We start from the raw sequence: 16742 nt of genomic DNA on the forward strand, positions 1-16742 counted from the left end.
TCATCTCCCAGGTCACAGTCCAACTCTCAAACCACTATGCCACACTGGATATAGAAAATATGTCTTATAAAACAGCAAGTGAACCTATTGTGTTTAGAGAAGTTTATAGCTCTTCATCAGGGGAAAATGGCTTAAGTCAAATCTGCATATATTAAAACACTGAGGCTACAATTCAACACAATTAAATTCAGCACAGAACATAGAAATCCATACATTCAAGTCCATAGAAATCAAGACTATCTTTTGCTTTGTGTTGGATTGTTCCAGTGCCTTTCTATTACATCCATGTGACTTGCAAACCTTTCAACAGAATTTCAGAAAATCCTTATAATTTCATAACTCATCTTTTCACTACTGTATGTGGCCTTTTTATACTTTGGGGTCACATTCCCATTTAGCTTTTGCAAGAGAGAGAGACTTAACAGTGCAACCCTATACATATTTGCATGGAAGTAAATACCATTGTGTCCAATGGGGCTTACATCCTGCTAAGTGTGTGTTTTAGCAATATGCAGCTTATAGCTCCAATCTGATGCGCTCATATGATAGGGAGCAATTGCCGTTTTAGGTCAGTGGGGTTTCCTTTTGAGCGGACAGACATTGGCTTGGCTTGCACGTTAGTGTGGTATTTATGTCCATACTTCAATGCTGTGGCCTGAAGCTCATTGCCACTGCTAGCTCTGCCTGACCCTTTAGGCTGTCTTGCTCACTTTGCTGTCCGTTGCCTGGCAACTGTGAATAGCAGCACTCTGTATTTGCTGTACCTGCTGTCAGGACCACATTAAAAAAAAGGCCAACGGCAAACACAAAGCGAATTGGATGGTCTCTCCTACTGTGATGGAGCGGAAGCTCTGCTGAAGAGGCTGCACACCAGCTGGCACGATGTGGAAAGGTGCCCAGTTTGCTAGGCATGGTGTATTGACTTGAGAATTATTAATTCCAACCCACTACAAAGAGAGCAGCCACTGGTGGCACTGTGTGGATCACCTCTGGGTTATGGCTGCCAGCTCTTTCCATCTCCCCCCACCCCGATTCTGTGCTACTTTGGCAGTGGGACCAGCTGGTTGTCACTCCCTTGCCAACTCTTGTCTGGGTGGCTGTCTCGCTACCAGCAGTCCCTATCGCAATGCTTCCGCCATGCACATACCTCTAGGGACCCCTGTTAAGTGTGACGTATGCTCCAGCTGCCCAAGCATGGCTAATGGGGAAAGAGTAGTTTCCACTCAGTGGGAGATCAGGATGGTTTTTAATTATACATCAGGATGCTTGACAACACCACTTTACCCCTTTGCGTGTCTCTGGTGCACTCTGTCTTCTCTTTGTTCCTCACCCCCTCCTCTTGTTATCTCGTGTCATCTGCCATTTTGTCAGTAGTCTGGTTATGATTTAACCCTTTCCCTCTCTCAACAAACTCAAACGTCTCTAGATGGTGCTTCCCTTCCCCTTTCCCTCAACTGAGTCTGTCTTTTCTCTTTTTCAGCCATGTTTTTCTCCCCAATTCTGAGGGCACAATTGGTGGCAGGGAGGACAGAGTAGCCTTGCTAGTTCAACCCTTTTTACTTAAAAAAAGAAAAACAGGTAGATAAATGTCCCTGCTATTGAGTGGAAATGGTCTGCCTGTAAGGTGTGAAAAATAAAGAAATAAAATACAACTAAATCACAAAATAGGGCAGCTCTGAGGTGGCAAGAGTGTCTGTTTTGTGAATATTTCCACTACTAGTGATTCCTCATAAGAGCCCATTGCACTCACAAAACTGCATCCTTTGCAGTATCCACAATAAAAATGCTTGCACTGTTTAGAGCATACAGCTGGTATAGCACAGTGGGGAGGAGAGCCTGGCTGGGAGTCCAGAGTCTGTGAGTTCAAATCCCCGCTTGTGTCTCCTGGGTGTCAAGGGCCAGCTAAAGTGGCTCAGGGGTTATGTGCCCTGCCACCTGTGCAGCTGTGGGCAAGCTGCATAGTCCCAATGAGCCCAGTTGCCCCCCAGCTGGCAAGTTCAGACTAAATCCCTGAGCAGATGCCACTGTCCCACTGACATGCAGCCACCACTGATTATAGTGGTCAAGTCGGTGCCTGGATGGGAGACAGCCTGGGAACCGTATATAAGCCACCTTGGATTTCTATCATGAAAAGAAAGGCGGGATATAAATGCAATAAATAAATAAATAAACAAACAAACAAACCAGCACTGGCTTGTGCTCTGAAGTAAACTGGGAGCCAGTCTGGTTTCAAAACTGGCAGCAAGATATTATTATGGGTTTGGGGTTGAGATGGATGATTTCTACGAGTCCTCTTGCAGCCTCTGATTTGGAACCCTGCACCTGAGGATGAGAAACAAGCTCCACTGGTCAGATGAGTTTCCTTTGTCAGTCTAACAGAGTGGCCAGGTGAGTTAATGGGCCCATCAAGTGTCCATTAACTGGGCCAGGGATATCCTATTGTTACTGAAACTCTTCAGGAGAGCCCCCCTCCCCTCCTGGGGCCTAAGGGCGAGACTTGTGTTTTTAATGGAGTCTGAGGAAAGGCTGGGAACTGGAGGCAGGCAGAGAGGCTGGCTTTGCACCATGGCTTTAGGGTGCCTCCTGTAAGCCTGATGGAAAAGCAAGCGATTGGACTGCTGATGCTTTGAACCCCCTCCATCTTAAGCTCAGGTTGGAATGTGTGTAAATAAATAAACCATATTTCATAAAGACACCACAGTCTCTGCTGACCTTCTTTCCAAGGAAACCAAACACTGGATAAACGCAGGGACCCCTGGGGATCTCTCACCGCTCTCAGATTGGGGTGGTACCAACAATATGTTTCAAGCAGTTTCCAATAAGTCTTTCAATACAACACCAAGTACGCTGTGTAACAGCACTTGTTTAGAGATGTGACTAGACTGTGGATAGTGATAACCAGGTATGGTTGCAGCCTGAGCTGCTGGAAATCATCCATCACATTAAATAATATTGATGTTAATTGTATTTTATTGCTTTTATTTTGTATGTATTGTATTTTATTGTATTTATTATGTTACATACTATTGTAATAGAATCTGAGTTCTATGGAATTCAAATGGTAATGCAATAAAATACAATAGAAATAAAAGAAGCTAAAACTAAAAATAATACAGCATCTAGCACAGCACATTACTATTGCTACAATAGGCAGACAAATCATTAGGTGGTCTGCCAAGATCTTCAGTAATTTTCATGTGGTCTTGCAGGGCTGGCACCAGCCTGCAGTGGACCTTTAATATCAGCCTGCAGGTGCCCTCGGGGGCTTAAGTAGGTCTGGCTGCATCACGGATTAGTGTGCTGTGTGTGCACACCTGTGCATACACACTGCCCCACTGCCATCTTGAGTGATGGCAGGCATACGTGCACAGCATGCTGACACACCATCACAGAGCCACCACAGGATGTTGTGGAGCTAGCCCGCACCAGCGGCAGTGGGGCACCTAGGAGGATGGCTACCACTCCGCGATCTGTGTCCACAATGGGTCACGGGGTGCATGCTCTGCAACCTGATGTTAGCATGGCTCATGCAGCAGGAGCTACATTCTCTCAACCTGAGTAGCAGGGGCCCCTCTCAGCACCAGGGGCCCTTGGCCAGTGCCCAAATTAGCTGCCTGCTGGTGTTGGGCTTGGGTCTATGGGGGGATAAGTTTGGGTACCGCTGATGTAGGCATCGTTGCCTATAGGAAAAGTTGGGGCATAGATCAATGCAGGGGCATTTTCCCCCCCATTGAAGAGCGAAGCGTGTCTGGGTGGCATTTAAATTTTGAAGAAAGCTTCTACTTTTTAAGGCAGTCATTCTAGTAGCTGCATCAACTTTTAATTTGGAGCAACTGACCTAAATGACATATTCTGTAATGTTGGTGCATCTCTAATTGTAATGCTGGTTGGCATTTAGACAGAACACAGCAGGTGACACATTCAAAGCATTATTCAGTCATACATAATATAGCATTACTTAACTCTTCCTTCTCTTTTAAAGATGCAGTCTGGAATCATTTGGTATCATCTTTAGATTTCTTTTCTCTTTGTTCTTGTACTTCTGCTCTTCCTTTCTAGTTGTTCAAACAAACACATACCCTTTCTAGGTTTCCTTGTGGCCTGCAACCTTAGGAAGCTGCCTTATATGGAGTCAGACCATTGGTCCATCTACCTCAGTATTGGCTGCACAGGTAACCTGTGGCCCTCCAAGATGTGGAAAGGCCATAGCTTAGTGGCAGAGCATTTGCTTTCCATGCGGAAGATTCCAGATTTAATCCCTGGTGTCTTCATGTAGGGTTGGAAGAGACTCCTGCCTGAAACCCTGAAGAGCTGCTGCCGGTCAGTGCAATAGTACTGAGCAAGATGGACCAATGACTCTATATGAGGCTGCTTCCTGTGTTCTGTGCAATCCACGCTGAAGTCCTTATTTGCAAGGCTGGAGTTTTTCACAAGCGCAGTTGCTGCTCAGAGGCCACACTGCATAAACTAGAACACTGTGTCTCCTTCATTTATAATGTCATTCCATGCTACATGCCAGTGGAAAGTGCAATTTTAAAAATTAGAGTTTCAGTCAGTGCACTATATCATCTTTCTGTATCATGCAACTCTGCACTGCATATCACTGGAATTGTGTAAAGTGCAGGAAGAAGGTGGTATTTGAAATGTCATCTTTTTTTTAATTTGGGTAAATCCATGTGCGCCTGCCCAGACACTCATGTGTGCATAGAATTATGTGTGCCTTCCCCTTTTTTTCTTAAAAAATGAATGCATGTGCACCCACACATGACTATTTAAATATTAAACATTAATTAAATGTATGATTTTAAAATGGAAATCTCTGTACTCTCCTTACTGATAAGGATACGATTTGGGGTGGGCTGAGTAGGGGGGACAGTGGTGTACTGTAGTGTTTCTTTGCTCAGGTTTTGCTACTGGCAAAAGGATGTGCACCAATTGGATATTGAATGCATGATTAATTTCATATTAATGAACACTCACCGTAATCTGCGACACTGACAGCATTTTCCATTTGTGGCTTCTAACTGCTGAGAACTGTGAAGAACAGGGCATATTAAAAAGGAGTGCTCTTTGTATGCCACGCCATAACAAATGTCTCTGGGTAATTTACAATATTTTTTTTAAAAAAAAGAAATACAAGAGAAAACATAAAACCTTTAAAAAGGGGGGGGGGAGACACCAACAAAACAGAACTCATTACACCCCGAGGACTAAAAGTACAGGCCCAGATTATCTAAATTATCTTTAAAAAAATGGAGTTTAATCAAAAGTATTTTATTTACTAAAATACTTATGTACCACCTGTCATTCAAATATCTCCAGGTGGTGTTGAATAATAATGTATCCAGTGAAAAATGAAGGTTTGGCGGAAAGGTATGAGCTTTCAAATTAAGCAAGTGCAAGTTTAGAAATAGCTAAAGAAAATGGTCCAGCCATTGAAAGATAAAACTTTTGTTCCATAGATTCCTTCCTATCTGCCCGACATTAAGGCTAAATATGGGGTACTAGACTGTAGGACTGAAGCCACGCCCATCAATAATAGTAATTTTGGCATGCTGCTGGTTCACTTGGAAATCAAGTGGCAAGGACAATGCAATAAGCAAAAAAGCCATCATAAACAGGTCTGGAAAATCCCAGTCAAGGCCAGTACCAGAGGGCGACAAGGTTGGGCCCTGAAGAGCCCCTACTTATGGTGGGAGGGTGGTGCTCTGGTTCTGTGATCCGCAGCAGCATCAGTCCTGCAACCAAAGCTGCCATGGATCGCAGAGAGCTTGCTCCCAGGCATCCCCCCCAATATAGGCAGCATGGGCTTCAATAAGCCCACCTGCACGCCCCACCTACCCCTCCTGCCAGTGTGAATGCCGTCCATGCTATGCACATAAGATGGTGGCAGGGGCTTCCATAAGGGGCTAATGCTCCTTCTGCCACATTGATTGATGGCAGGCATGCGCATTGTGCATACATGTCACTCACACGACATGAGAGGTAGGTGGAGTGTGCGGGTGGGCTTATTAGCCCCATACCGCCTGTATTGTGTGTGTGTGTGTTTTGGACTATGGCACTGTGGGCCCGGAGCAGGCTGGTGCCCAAGAGCCCAGTTATGCCTGGCACCAGCCCTGATCCCAGTAGAAAGAGACAGAAGTACTAGTATTACTACAGGTTGAAGAATGTGTCTGGCAACTCATGAGCAAGCAAGGAGCAGCAGTACTGCAAAATAACACTAACCGTACCATCAGCATGACCAGTAGCTGGGAATGATGGGAGTTGTAGTTCAACAAGCACTGGAGGGGCATAAATTCCTCCACCCCATTCTACAATAACCGGCAGTGACTGCCCAGGATTTTGTTCAGGAGTCTTTTCCCAGCCTTGCCTGCAGATGCCAGGAACTGAATCTGGGACCTTCTGGATACAAAACACTGAGCTATAGCTCTCCTTTGCTCCTCCTGCCAGGAAGGCTTAGCTATCCATTATCTGTAATTGCCTTAATCTCTTTAAAAAGCACCTTAGGGCCCTCGATGAGCTCCTGGTCAGATTAAATTGGTAGTGCTATGGGGAATAATAGCCTAGTATAAGGTGAGATGCTTTTACCTCCTGCTACAAACAGATTACTGGCAAGAGCTGCACCAGTGGGGCCCAGAATTCACGATTCTAGCAGGATCTAGCAATACTCAAGTTACTCATTTGCCTGTAAATGGGCTGCACAATAAGGAGCTATTTGGAAAAACATCTCGAGTGAACCCACTCTTAAGTTAGCCAAATGTCATTTTGGGTTCTGCAGATCATGTGAGTGATATGATGGGTTTTTAGGCACCACTAAGTTAAAAGCACCACCACCAGAATGTTACCACCAGCTGTATTTAGATACTGTTCAGAAACATAAAGGGATATTCTGTGTTCAAAATGTGGAGCCTTTTGCAAGCCGGCAATTGTCTATAGATAGACTACAAAGCAGCTATAGTGTCTCTTTCCGCTCTGGTCAGCCCCCATTCAGTCAGTCCAAGCTTTCCCCATGTGCTGCCTGGATAATGTTGAAGAGCCCTGAGAGCATCATGATGGATTGCAGGGACTGTCTTCTGCTAGACACCTTTGATCTAGTATTGATCTGGCTGGACTGCCTGGCTAATGGATAAAAATGGTTCCCCCGCCCTGCTCAGCATCTTCACAGGCTTCCCAATGAGAGCAGCGGGGCAGTAATTCTCTCTGGGTTTCTTCTAAGGTTTTGGCTCCCTTCTGAAAAGAAACTGGCTCTCTCTTGACAAAGGCTGAGGCCACAGTTCTAATGCAATTATTCTTCCAGTGGAAGGAGGACGTGGAGGCACACAAATAGTTATTCGAGATAGACACAAAGTCTGAAGCTGGAAGGTGCTACTCATCATAACAAAAATCAAGATACGGTTTATTCTACCCAATATTGTAGCCCCTGGATGTCTTATGTGTTGGTGTCTTGTTGTAGCTGCTTGGGGCCCCACAGTTACTAAGTGAAATACTCTGCCAACACGGCAGAGGCATGTGGGTAAGAAACAAGTGTTAGAGCAGGTCGAAGGCTGTTGGACAGCAGAAGAGCAAAGATTATTCACCATGAGGAGCAGGATTTTCCAGGCCTCGGACAGCACCCACAGTAGCATTGCTTAACGCCTTGATGCGTGTCCCAAGCCCCTCCCCTTGAGCAGGACTCAAAGAAGCCACAGACTGGCTTGGAGGCATGCACTTCTGCCATGGTCTCCATCTTCCAGGTGGATATGTCCATTCATGCCTCAGAAGCTGCTTGCATAAATTGTCTGGGTCTCACAGCAGCTTTTTTTCTATTATTATTACCACAGACCTGAATTTACAAGATCTGGTTCAGATTAAACCAGAACTATCACTAGAAACTCAATTGATGAAACTGAGGTTATACTTTGGACGTATAATGAGAAGACATGATTCACTAGAAAAGACAATAATGCTGGGGAAAACAGGAGTAGAAGAAGAGGAAGGCCAAAAAAGAGATGGATTGATTCCATAAAGGAAGCCACAGACCTGAACTTACAAGATTTGAACAGGGTGGTTCATAACAGATGCTATTGGAGGTCACTGATTCATAGGGTCGCCATAAGTCGAAATTGATTTGAAGGCACATAACTATTATTATTGTTGTTGTTGTTGTTGTTGTTGTTGTTAATTTGGGGGCCCTTTACCAGGGACATCATTTTTCTTGGAATGTGTGAGCTTCCTGATATCACCACCTCTTAAGCAGTGTCTTGATTTAGTACATCAGTGGGGACAGGTCGTAGCTCAGTGGTAGAGCATCTGCTTTGCATGCAGAAGGTCCCAGGTTCCATCCTCAGTGTCTCCCTGTAGGTCTGGGAGAGTTCCTTGTGTGAAACCCTGCAGAGCCGCTGCCAGTCAGTGTAAACAATATTTAGCTAGATAGACCAATGGTCTGACTCAGTATAAGGGGGCAAAGGGTGGTGGTGGGATTCGTGAAATCCACATTAATGAAAGCCTGTCCCAATTTTACTCAAATCAACCACTGCCTTGTTAAAAGCAATAGCTTAGTGGGGCAGACCTTCCTGGCCTTTCAGTAAGTCAGACACTGAACATGGGTGGAGCCAGATAGCCTGACGCTTTGCTTGCATCTCTGTGCAGTTGGAGGCAAAGCATGAGAGAGCAGGTGGAAGCTTGCCTGGGTTGGTGTGTGGATAGATCTATGATTTCAGAAGCAGTGGTGGGGGACATAACAACAGTGTTGCTTTCAACTGCACTGCTTTGTGTGGAAGAAGCACCATTAAGTGCAACACTACCATAATTTATTTTACAGACGTTCCTATGTCCCTTTCCACATTATACTTTGTTAGATCTGTGTGTGAGCCCCAGGAATTGCATCTTATAGCTCAATTTATTTTTCCAAGGCATGTTTCAAAGGGTTCTTCTAAGGGCTACATTTCCCTTCAGAAACATTGAGCAGGATGCTGGCAGCTCATGGGATCGGAATACAAATAGCCTGCTTGCTTCATGTTTGCTGAGTAACTGCTCAGTTTCTCAGGCGTTTTGTGTGCAGAGCTGAGTGGCATTCTCTCCCCCACCCCCAGCTCCCCACTTTAACTGGGCTTTGAAAAGCTGCATCTGTGGATGCAAATGTTAGCACTAGTAATGATTGGATATTCATCACTTCCTGGGTCCAGTGCACAGATCTTGTTCTGCATACTGATTCTGGCCTGCATAAGTGAATGGGAGTGCAGGGGAAATCCTCATTGGCCCTATGTGGATGCCCTGTGCAAAATTCCCATCTCACCTGATTTTTTTAGGAAACGTTGCTTGGCCAACATTTGCAAAATGGGGTCCACTAAAAACAAATCTGGTATTTATTCTGTGGATTTATTCTGTAAGAGTAGATATTCCCTTGCCTCCCTGGGTTCCTGCTGGGAGGAAGGGTGGGGTATAAATCAAATAATAAATAAATAAATGCATAATAAAATTAAAATGAAGGCATGAAGCAACTCAAAGTGAAGATAGCGAAGATTTGTTTGCTTTAAAAAAACAAACCCAAAACCTATTTAGAATAGCTATACACACATCTTCCTTTAGCAGTTGCAAAGGGACAAAGGTAGGTTTGGTCAGATTCCCATTCTGCATTTCTGTATTCAAATTCCCTTGCTATTGCGGGGTGGGTGGGTAATGCAACATTGTTTTCTATTTATTTATTTTCCAGAGAGACCTGGGCTCCGTAGGCATTGACAGCCTTTGCATATGTTGGAAAGGCAATCATTTAGGGATAAGAGTATTAATAGCATTAGATAGCATTTCCAAGTGTTCAGACATTTCATATACATTATCTAATTCACCTACAGCTACACTACCCTGAGCATGCCCAATCTCATCTGATCTCGGAAGCTAAACAGGGTTAGGCCTGGTTAGTACTTGGACGGGAGACCGCCTGGGAATACCAGGTGCCATAGACTGAGAGGAAGGCCACCTCTGAATACTTCTTGCCATGAAAACCCTATGAATATATCCAAAAGATTCATAGGGCCGCCCTAAGTTGTAATCGACTTGAAGGCATATAACAACAACACCTAATTAACATATATTATCTAATTGTAATCCTTACAACAGCCCTGTAAGGTAAGTCAGTATTGTTATGTCCCCTCTGTTGTTTGCAGAGAGACTGAGAGAGCAGCTTACCTAAGGCTATCTAAGGCAGAGATGATATTTGAGCTGGGAACTTCCTGATTCGTAGCTTAGTATACCATACTATTGTGTAGCATTACTCCCTTTATTTGACATGTAGCAGTTCTATGCAAGTCCAAATGGGAACAGAAACATAACGGGTTGGATGCAGACCAAGCAGCACTTGTTTCCTGTTTGAAACCAATGGTATTTAATCATGACTAATTTGATCCATTGATTTCAATGGGGCCATAGTTGCAGTTCAACTATCTTAATCTGGATATAACCTAATACCTTTTATAAGGACCAATTAAAAATCATGACATAGTCAGTGAGCAAGGTTTTGAGTTTCACGGAAATTTTCCTCCAAGTCAAAGTGAGACGCACACATGATGAGGTTTCACCACAAGTGGGGAAGGGGGGAAAAGATGTTGCTGATCAGGGAGGGCATGATGGAAGCCCAGTCTTCAATATCTGATAGGCTTTTATCATCACCATTCAAAGCGTTATCGTTAGGTGCAATTGCTTCCAGTGCAAAATGATCACAGGTTACAGCATTGCCTGTCAGAACAGAGAAGAAATAGCCAATATTCACAAATTGGTCAATAGTAGTTGAAACTCACAAGTCTCTTCGAAGGAAGAGAGCAGAAGTAAAGTGGGGGAGGATGGTAGTTCTGTTAGGAAAGCTGGGAGTTAATTTTAGATGTGGACAACGGTACTTATGGAGTCAGTAAAAGCAAAGTTGAGTATTATATCTGGATGTTGTTCTCCTCTAAACAAAGCCCTGTCATCAAAGCAGTAGACATTTTAACGCCCTTCAGATCCAGGGTTCTTACACAGTAATAAAAACTAAATTGTCTTGACTTGTGAAACCTAACTGATTCACTGTGAGCAACGAAGCAATCCTGATAAATAACCCACAACCCTGACACACAAATTGTCATTTAAATCACCCTGAAACCCTTAATACAAAGTTTCACATAACACACACATCTCCACACTTTTTACCCACTAACAAACCTGTTTAACTAGTCAACATATTCAGCAAGATAAACCTGTCCTGCAGATTCAGCTGACAGAGATGAACTTGTATCTAACAGTAGTTATCTTATGTCCTAGGCTCCTGGACTCTTCTTTTGGCAACTCTTGTCTGGCCTCCTATATAACATGGTTTTCTTCTCCCTCTAACCCATTGATCTTTTAAGCAAGTTACCAAGCTGTTGATTAGGGACTTTGTCTCCACTCTGTTAATTAGCCTATAGTCACATCCAGGCCCAGTGCTAGTGGGCGGCCAGGTCAGGCACTGGCCCTAGGGCCAGCTCAAGGGGGCCCCCACCATCCCCAGCGCTGGGCCTCTCACCATCCCCAGTTCTGGGCCTGGCCACCACTGCCCATCTTTGTTGCTGTAGGGGCCCGCCACCGCTACTACCACCACCTCATCCTTCTCCTTACTCATTGGATCTATGTTCTACTGATGGTTACACATCTAAAATATAGAGAATGTAGCCGTCAATCGGTTTGAGCCAGAATTGTCTTGTGAGACTGTGTGCGTGTGTATGCAGTGCTGAATGTTATGTGCCCAGTACACAACTGAAATGAAAATTTGAATCAGTTTTCAAAATGTCAGAATCTGACCATTTGAATTTTGAACACTTTTTAAAAAAAATCTTCACCTATGAGGGCAACTTAAAACAAAAAGTTAACTCTTAAAGCAATAATGCCCATTGGGGAGAGAGAGAGAGAACTTGAATTTCTGCAAATTGGCATCTCACAGCAGCCAGGTTAGGTTGAAAATTGGTGACTGGCCCAGTATAGGAAATAAGCAGAAACAATGATGAGTTAAGTGAGTTGAAAACATGAAAACTGCACATGTTTGGGGAGGGGGAAAGGTGCCTTATTTTGAGAACTGCACTAGGACCCCCAACCACTAGGCATCTCACAGACAGGCTTTTCTAGGAAGTGCTGGTAATTTAAAAAAGGAAAAGAATGTTCATATACATATACATTCCAAATTTGTTTTGCTCTTTTAACAATTTCTGCCAACCTTTTGGTTTTATAACTCTCCCCCAGTTCCCCAAAACCCAGTAGTGAGATTTATTTTTTCTTAAGCTGACTTATAACAGGGTATTGAATACTATCCTTTCTGGGAGAAACTCTGGATGGGTTATTGTTTTTGCCTAAAGTAATACTAGTTAAACTCTCAGATTGACTCTTGAATAGATCTGCTTACTGAGTGGCTGAGACTGTAGTGCCTGCTCTCTATCCTGGAGGAAATGTGTAACTGGCATCTTGTGAGCATGCTTCAGGTTGAGCTATAAAAGTCATAAGCACTGCTTAGGCATGGGGGAGAAATTCGATGCAGTTTGCATTGAAAGGCAAATCTATTCAATGTGCACTTGCCAGAACAATAGAACCAAAACACAGCCATCGTTCAAAATTCACACTTATGCAGATTTTGCAATGCAGTTCTCAAACCAAACAATGTTCACAAAAATGCATATATTAGGGGAATGTGCATAAAAATTAACTTATTAGTGAAAATAATATTAAAATGCATTATATTAGAGAATGTTGCTTGCAAAAATGTGTACATGAGTCAAAACTGCAATATAAAAATGTTTGTTAGGAGAAATTTGTACTAAAATGCTGAAGAATTTTCATGACACTCATATTGCTGCAGTAATGTGGAGAATAACATTTAAGACTGGAAAAATGAGATACTGAGAAAACTGAAATTGAGAGATCCTACTATCCCTACCATTTCTGGAGGCCAGCTTTCAGTTTTGCATGAGAGTAGCGCAGACTGCTGCTGTATTAACCTACAGTCATAGGGCAGGACATGAGGGGGTTTGGGAATATGGTGACTCTTTGTATCCTGTGCTATCAATATGTAATTGGTTCTTTCTAGTTCTTCTCTTGCTTTCTGCTGACTCCAGGGTGATTTTGTCTCCAACATTCTGTTTGCATAATCTATATTGGCTGCTTGAGTGTGGTGTGTGTGGCTGAAATATGGGTTGTGTTTTAGTGTCCAATTGTTCACTGATGTTTATGAATGTTATACATATTAACATGGTGTTATCTTAAGGACTGGTTGGAAAGTTTATTTACAGCTTTTTCATGGCATCTTTACAGCCAGATATTTCTGTTTAGTTGTCTTTTGAAATTATTATGTTTGTTTCAGAGCTTGGAAGATTACTTTTAAAAAGTAATAAATTACAGTTACATGGCCCAAAAAAGCAGTAATTGCCATTACAATTACAATTGCTTTGAAAGTAACTGATTACTTTACTTTTCCTCCAAAGTAATCACTACAATTACATTTCAGATACTTTTTAAAAAAAACGCCTACAAGGTGCTGGCCTTGGCTGCTGCACATCTAAGTAGCCTAAAACAACATTAAAAATAAACAAACACATACAGAGGCAGTAGAATAATTATTTTTATTCATAAGATAGCAATGGTGGTCTCTCCACTGGTAAGGGTGGTGGGGAGGGAGGCTGAAGCCACTACTCAGATCTTTGCATGTTAAACCAAGTGCAACCCCCCCCCCCTCAGCCAGCAAGCATAATCTCTCTCACATAACCACCTCCTGGACCCTGCCCTGCCACCAACTAAGGGACACTCACTCAAGCAAACATTTTCCCGAGATGCAAAAAAGTTAAAATACTGCAAATGCAGCACAGTAGCCGGTGGTGGAGGCCACTTTGTGTGCCAAAACATGTTGTCATCTTTCACCTCCACAGTTCTTTATCTCCATTCTGCTGTTGCCTCCTTCTCCTCCTTTATCCATGTTCTTGACCTCCGGACCCTTTTTCCCTCCACTCCATTCTTCACCACCACTATCCGTTTTTTTAAATAATTGTTTTTTCCACTCCACCCCATCTCACTCTCTGCCTCCTCCCTCGTTGCCTCCTACCCACCCACAGAGCATGAGGGAAGAACGACGCTGTACAGAAGCCCAGTTTGAGGCACATGATTTTCATCCACAAATCAGAGAAGCAGAAGACTTCCCCCTGCTCTCCCCCCCAGTAATGCCCAAAAGTAATTCTGGAAACGTCACAATTACTCCACAAAAGTAGTCAATTACTCCTAGTTCTATTACAATCAAAATGTAAATGAATTACCCACTTGTTACTCAAAGGAATGAAGTACAAGTAATTCGTTACTTGTAACTAGTTACTTCCAAGCTCTGGTTTGTTTAATGATGTTACCTCCTCTGGACTTCTTGTTGGAGGGAAGGACAGGTATAAATAAATGGGATGAACGAATAATGAATATTGGGAAATCTCAGGTTTGCAAGTTGTCTGTCTGATCATCATCAGCTTTCAATGTTGTGATTGTTGTCTCAGAAAATATTAGTGAAACTCGAAAATTTAACTCACCAGTCACTAGGGCCACATCCACACCAGACATTTATTTAACTTTAAAACAGATAGGGCTGATTCCAGGCATGCCTGGACCCTTGGGCACCATGGCGCCGTAGTCCAACCCCCCACAGGCTAATACACCTACCTGCGTATCCCACCTACCTCTATTGTCCCTGTAAATTATCTGTGTGTTATGCATGCATGCATGCCATCAACCAAGATGGCAGCAGGGGCAGTAGCCCCTTAGGGAAGCCTCTGCCGCCATCTTGGCTGAGAGAGGTAGATGGGGCATGCATGCATGCATGCTTCAGTAAACCTGCACTGACTGTATTTGGGGGGGACTCTCCACGATCCGTGGCAGGGTCAGGAGCCACTGCTGCAGATCGCAGAATGGGACCGCTACCCTCCCATCCTAAAGAAGGGCCCCAGGGGCCATCAGCCAGCGCACGACCTGGCCGCCCCCTGGCACCGGCCCTGTAAACAGTCATGGCTTCCCCCAAAGAATCCTGGGAAATGTAGTTTGTGAAGGGTGCTGAGAGATGATAGGAGATGCCCTTTTTCCTTCACAGAGCTACAGCCAACAGAAATCTCCAGGAAGAGGGGCTGACTGTTAAACCACTCTGGCCATTGGAGCTCTGTCAGGGGAATAGGAGTCTCCTAATAAGACTGAGCACCCTTCACAAACTGCACTTCCCAGGATTCTTTGGGGGAAGCCATGACTATTTAAAGTGGAATAAATGTCTGGCGTGGGTGTGGCCTAGGAATGCAGTTTTTCTGCAGTTTACAAAAGCAAATATTGATAAAGGAATAGATCTGCCATAATATGTAGTTGTTTCCAGTGTCTGTTTTACTGGAAGGGTTTAGAGTAATGTGTGTGTGTTTGTTCTGCTGAATGGAATTCACAGGTAGCTGGAAACATCCTTTAGAGGGAAACACCCACTATATTACCATCAACTATCAAGTAGGATATTCATGGAATAGAAAAAGTAGCTGTTACAACTAACTATGCCATGCTCCCAAAGCATCTAAAAACTGAGATGAGATTAATCCTGAGAAGGAAGCCACCCTAATAGCCTCTCTCAGTTTACTGGAGGTTGGCTCTGTACATATTTTCATTGCCAGAACCATTCCCTTGAATCTTGTGCTAAGATTATACCTTTGCCAATGCCTCAACAATAGTTATTCAAGGTGTATTAAAGAAACACCTTCACAGCAGAATGGGAAGCAAAACACAGAAATGAAAAAGGAATGTACAGTGCAAAATGAGAACACAAATATTCAGATACGTAAGTTTTGATACTGAGACTATTGATAGTTATGTTGCAGGTCCCAGTTGTGTGCATTAAAGTAAACCAGAAATTAGTTAAATTAACATAATTGTTTGGAGGATTGGTAATGTGAAATAGGCTCATGTGCTTGCTCCCTCTTCCATCCTTCTTTAATCTCAGTTGTACCTTTCTTTTCATGATTTGTGGTAATCATAACTTGCTATGATGTCTGCCTGAACCAAGCAAACAGTGGTGAGTACTAACCTTACTAACTAATTGCCTCTGAACCATGGTTTGCAAGCATACTTCAAACCACGGTTTCAAATTGTGATTTGAAAGCAATTCCTGGTTAGTACTAACCATAGTTTGCCCAGTTTGGTCATCATGGTAAACTGTGGTTGCCCTTAAAACCCAAAATGGAGGTTTGAATTAGCATGTAGCAAAGGAGTACTTGAATGCAGCATATTCTTTATCTTTCATACAAAGATTAGTTGGCACAGATTGCTGCTGTGACATTTAAACTGAATGGCTTGAACTTAGTCCACAAATCAAATTACAAAAGAACCTAATTTTTATTAGCTGTGGTTTTATGTTCCTGCATGTCTAATGGCTCCTTTTATGTATTTGTTAAATTTGTGTCTGTATAGTTAATTTTTAGTAATCAGCACAGTCTGTTCAGCCATGCAGACTCTCCAATTTTGTATTTTTAATTCATCTTGGTCCTAAACGCCAGCTCTTTGTCTAATCAGTATTGCCAGATTCAATGTACAATAGGATTCCTGCGCCTTTGGTTGCTGTGAAAAAGGTTAAATATAGCTGCTGTGGCTTCTCTCAGTTCTCACATTACAATGGTGGGAGAGGTGGCATCATCTCCCCCTATAACAGGAAATTTCACCTTTTTGCATGTCAGGAGCATGTCAGTGAACAATTAACATGGAGAAGGGGTTTAGAGAAGGAC

General features: G+C 43.3%; 1 protein-coding gene and 1 pseudogene across 1 annotated transcript in view; both read left to right on the top strand.

Moving 5' to 3' along the window:
* The window catches only part of RAB6B (RAB6B, member RAS oncogene family), an 88054-nt gene that overhangs the window by 13744 nt on the left and 57568 nt on the right, over positions 1-16742 (top strand). The window lies entirely within an intron of this gene.
* On the top strand, positions 9823-9941 carry LOC133389791 (5S ribosomal RNA; annotated as a pseudogene).

The sequence above is a fragment of the Rhineura floridana genome, chromosome 7 (genome assembly GCF_030035675.1).
Source record: "Rhineura floridana isolate rRhiFlo1 chromosome 7, rRhiFlo1.hap2, whole genome shotgun sequence".
NCBI lineage: Eukaryota > Metazoa > Chordata > Lepidosauria > Squamata > Rhineuridae > Rhineura > Rhineura floridana.